Below are 5,641 nucleotides of genomic sequence, written 5' to 3' on the forward strand. Positions count from 1 at the left end.
ATCCGTGCGGAGCTCAGGTCATAGGGGACCTGTGGAAGGGAGAGTGAGGTCCAGACATAGGTGCAGGATGGCCCTAACCCATTGCCTGATGAGAGGAGAGAGACAGGGATGGAGCGGCACGCCAGGGGGCCTCTGTGGTGACAGGAAAAGGTCACCGGGATGCAGCTGCAAGCCAAGGGATGCTGGGCACAGTAGGCAACTCCAGAACCCAGGGGCAGGCATCGGACTCTGCCCCTGAGCCCTCGGGGACCAGCTGACCCCCTGGCTTCAGACTTCTGGCCTCCAGAGCTGCAAGGGAAGACCATCCTGCTGATTTAAGCTGCAAAGTCTGCAGCACCATTACTGCAGCCCTGGGGACCCGACACACCCCCCTGAAGAGGCAAAGGATGGACATTCACGGTGGAAGGGGCGAGGATGAAGCAGGCCTTGTGTATGTCGGAGGACCCTCGGTGAAGCTCAGGCAGAGCTTCCTCCTGGTGAGGAAGGGGATGCATGGAGCAGAGGACGCTGGGGCAGTCTCAAGCACCAGGCGGGAATTCCAGACTATCAGCTGAAAAACCCCAAAGGCATCCCAGGCCTTTGAAAATGCAGGTTGGATGATGAAAGAGAGAGTGTTTTTCTCTAAGCCTGCTCAAGAGTGAAAGGAACGCCATCCAGCCTGGAGGATGGACAGAGCGTGCGGAAGGAAACGGCGTCTGTCAGAACTCCCTGCCTTGGAGGGATCGCTTCAGGCCGGCAGTGCTTAATCTACTCCAGGAGCTTCTGCCCTTCCTAGACGTAAAGAGTACTCCAATGTGGGGCCACAGCCAGTCTCTGAACCCCAACACAGAATTAAATCTCAGAGACAAGAGTTTTGGGTGGAGTAGAAAACAAGAGCTTTATTGCTTTGCCTTTTCATACAGGTCATTGGGTTCGCGAGGTCTGTCTAGTCAAAGTCATGGTTTCTCCCGTAGTCATGTATGGATGTGAGAGCTGCGCCATAAAGAAGGCTGAGAGTTGAAGAATTGATGCTTTCGAATTGTGGTGATGGAGAAGGCTCTTGAGAGTCCCTTGGACTGCAAGGGGATCAAACCAGTCAATCCTGAGATGCGTGTGAAAGAAATGAATTCAGTGAGGCTAGAGTCTTGCATCTTCACTAAATTCCTTAGCTTGATCTCTGGTTCTCCTTGTTGTTCAGTCACCAAATCATGTCTGACTCTTCGTGACCCACGGACTGCAGCATGCCAGGCTTCCTTGTCGTTCATCCTCTCCTGGAGCTTGATCAAACTCATGTCATTGAGTTGGTGATGTCATCCAACCATCTCGTCCTCTGTCGGTTTTCCTTACTACTTAATAATAATCTTTGGTGTTCAGACTGCCTGCCCCCTTTGTTGCAAGATATAATCTGACTTCCTTCCCTGCCTCTTTGGATCAGTTTTCCCAGAGCTACTGAGATGCTGTCTCTAGGACTCAGAGTCCTTAACATTCTTATCAAATAGAATAACTCTCTACTTTCAGGTTGTGACTGACTTTTCAGTTGACAAGGACAGTAGTCATTGGGCTGGAACCCAACCTAATCCAGAATGACTTCTTCTTAGCTCACCGTATCTGCAGAGGCCCCTTTTCTCAAATAAAGTCACAGTAGGGGATTCAGGATAGATGGGGGTCTTGGGGAGACATTTTCCTACCTACTCTATACCTTATAAATATTTATCTTCTCAAACTCAGACCCCAAGTTCTGATGCCCCTCAGCTGTGTTCTTCTCTGACTGACTTATTCTTTTTGTCATGAATACTTCCTTGACATAGTAATAGGTTTTATGGCACGAGTCATTTGAAAATAGTAGAACGATTAAAGAGATGGCAAAGTTATGTCTGCACTCATACAAACCAGTTTTAAACAAAACAACTCTTTGTTAAACAAAAGAGTTATAAAACTTGTTGAATAAAAGAGTTTTAAAACCCTTTGTTTTAAACAAAGAGCGATTTGCAAATGTTTTTTGTTTCCTCACCTAGTTGGCTGAAAAAACCTTATTAGAAATCCAGAGACAAGTATGTTTTCCACACGTTATCTGTCTTCTATAAAATCATGCGACCTGAATATTTTAAGAACACAAGTGCTTTTCTTTGGCAACGTCACCTAACAGATCATCTCTCTCGCCTGGTTGGCATGAAAAGTTGTGCTGGGTCCTGTCCGCTCCAGCCTGGGAAGGAGCTGTTCTCTGGGCATTTGTCTTCTCAGGCTTCTCCCTAAGATATCATAGACGTGGATGTGTTTCTGACTGGTCTTCAGGCCTTGCCTCGACTCGCCATTGTGGCTGCGTGGAGTACACCAGCTGGCATGCGACTTCTCCTTTAATTGTGGCGTGAAGTCTCCTGACATTGAGTAAATGGACACTTACACCTCCTCAGACACGGGCTCTGCTCCTCTATTCATCTTTTGTGCCCTCACATTTTGTTCATTGTCTTGGCTTCTCATGTCTAAGTTGTGAAATCAAATTTGCCTCTTAGCAGTGTCAGACTTGGTGGTCTTAAACTCTGGAGAGTTCAACTCTGACTCTTGAACACCAGCATCGCCAATTCCAAGGGCCTGTGTTTTGCAGTGGTTCCTGAGTCACAGAGAAATTATTCTTTTTCTTTCTTTTCTTTCCTGATTCAGAAAGACAGGCCTATTCGAGTGTTTTATCATGACATTAGGAACATATAGATTGCTTTTCAGTAGAGTTCTCTTTTCAAAGGAATGTTAGATTAAGGTGCACACATCTGCCATCTGTAAAAGGCCTTGAGGATACATCTTTTCAATAAAGAGATTGTCTTTTTAGTTGCTTTGATTAAAAGCAGCAGCATTCCCTGCTGCCAAATAACTCACCTGGGTTTCATCTCATCGCTATAAATAAGCAGAACAGGCATGCATCACAATGAGCTTCATTCAGAACATCAAGGCAGAAGAGTCTCAGAAAGGCTCTTTGAGGCCACAAGTCCCTGCACTTTCAAGATCACAGGCAGCCAGTTTCTTAATATCTTTATTTTCAGCCATCCAGTCACACTGCCTCCTGGGACCGGGGCCCTGGTGCTGTGTCCATTGAGCTCAAGGCCGTGCATCCTGGGTTCTGTCCCACACAGTGCACAGTTGGCTGTTGACATGTATCGCTGCCATTTTCGTGTGGTCAGAGAGGGAGAACACACTACTTTACCAGTGCTTCTGTGATGGCCACAGGCAGGGACATCTAGATCCACAGGTCTGGAGTGGAGCATCAGGAGCATGGGAGGTGAAACACGAAGAAGGCAGAGGCAATCTACCAGCTCTGGGATGAAGATGATGGTAGTGATGATGGTATTATTGTTGATGACAATGATACTAAAGATGATGGTTATGACGGTGGTGCTGCTGCTGATAACAGTGATGAAGATGGTGTTGATGCAGTGATAACACTGGCGGTGATGGTGATGATGATGATGGGGGTGCTGATGGACGACAGCAGTGACAATGATAGCGATGATGATGATAATGAGGGCAATAATGATGACAGTGGTGATGGTGATAATGGTGGTGATGATAACAGTGATGGTGATGACAATGGTGATGATGGTATTAATGTTGACAATGATAGCAATGATGGTGGTGATGATGGCATTAATGTTGATGACAATGATAGCAAAGATGATGGTGATGACAGTGGTGCTGCTGCTAAGAATAATGAAGATGGTGTTGATGCAGTGATAATACTGACAGTGATGGTGATGATGATGATGGGGGCACTGATGGATGGCAACAGTGATATGACAGTGATGATGATGGTGATGGTGATGAGGGCAATAATGATGATGGTGGTGATGGTGATAATGGTGGTGATGATGATGGTGATGATAACAGTGATGGTGATGACAATGGTGATGGTATCGATGGTGATGAGGACAATGATGTCAGTGATGCTGGTGGTGATGCCTATCATTTATAGAGAATACTCTGTTTCAGTCACCTACGTCTAAATTAATCTAACTTAAGCCTCAGGCTCTAGGGTAGAGTTCCTATTATTAGCCTGGTTTGGTGGGCTTGGAAATTCTCCTTAATGAAGTGTTACTCCTCTTGTTTGGGATGATTCTTCTGGAAAAGCCATGATATGCATTTTTGGAAGGGCCCTCATATGGACCTATCCTTATACGTGTGGAATTGAAGTCAGGATGTGCTCCTGTCACTAATCCTATGAGGTACAGAGGTTGAGACTAAAGACAAAACTATTAAGAGGACGTTGAGGGATGGATGGATGAAAAGGGCTTAGTACACTAGCCTTTACCAGAATATCACAGGGTTTTATGCCATCCACGATTAGACGGGCTCGCTCAGAGTTATTTTGAGGATGTGGACTGACGCAGGAATCATTGCTGATCATGATTTTAATGTTACCTGAATTGGACAGAGCTTCTCCTGACAGACCACAGAGAGAGGTCCAAGCTCAGGGCATTTATTCTCCAGAATAGACCAGCAGAACCAGGTTTACATACTTACTCTGAGAAGCCTGGAGCTATAAGATGTACTGGTACTCCTCATGGTCTTTCTGAAGACCCCTCAATCACTCTAGATCTCAGAAATGCCTCATCTAAAGCAACTGCTGAGGGACATTTGACCCACATGATTCTTTACCAGATTTGAGTTCTGTGGTTCATTCACTCCCAACACCAATGGGAGTTCTGATGAAACAACCATTTACACTTCATTTAAAATCTATATGAAAAAGGCCTTGGAATTGTAATGTTTCATGCTTACTTTATAGAATAATAAAATAATCTATATTTTACCTTCTAAATCTTCTAAAAAAACTTAGTTTAATGGCTGCATTGAGTCTAAACTGCAGGTGTTTTGATTTCAAATTTCATGTTCTTTTGTCTACTTCATGAAAAAAATTAATATATTCACATTTGTTCAGTCACCAGGTTGTGTTCAACTCTTTGTGACCCCATGGACTGCAGCATGCCAAGCTTCCCTGTCCTTCTCGCAGAGTTTGCTCAAACTTATGTCCATCAAGTCAGTGATGCCATCCACCCATCTCATCCTCTGTCGTCCCCTTCTCCTCCCACCTTCAGTCTTTCCCAGCGTCAGAGTCTTTTCCAGTGAGTCAGCTCTTAGCATCAGGTGGCCAAAGTATTGGAGGCTGCCTTCCAAGGAGCAAGTGACTTTTAATTTAATGGCTGCAGTCACCATCCACAGTGATTTTGGAGCCCATGAAAATAAATTCTGCCTCTCATATATATTCATACCATAGTTCAAGATGACTTGTTCATAACATAGTTCAAGATGACCTTCTCTAGCAGAGGTCAAGATAAAGAGTCCAGTTTTATGAGGGACCTGGGATCCTCTTACCAGATGCTGGCCCCTGGGCCATAAGACACACCTGTTCTGCAACCTACAAGGTCCTGTAGCTGAATCTGGCTTCTGCACCCCAACACTGAGTTAAATCTTGGAGACAGCATTTTGGGTGAAGTAGAGAAGAATAGCTATTCTGCTTTGTCAGACACAGGGGGCCACAGTGGTCTGACGCCCTCAAACTGTGTCCCCACCTGGAGGGGGTAGTGGGAGGTTTCATAGTGGTGGTTCTCAGAGGGTGTGATCAGCTCATGGACATTCTTCTGATTGGTTGGTGGTGAGGTAAGTGGGCGTCAGCATC

This window comes from Muntiacus reevesi, chromosome 14 (genome assembly GCF_963930625.1).
Source record: "Muntiacus reevesi chromosome 14, mMunRee1.1, whole genome shotgun sequence".
NCBI classification, from domain to species: Eukaryota; Metazoa; Chordata; class Mammalia; order Artiodactyla; family Cervidae; genus Muntiacus; species Muntiacus reevesi.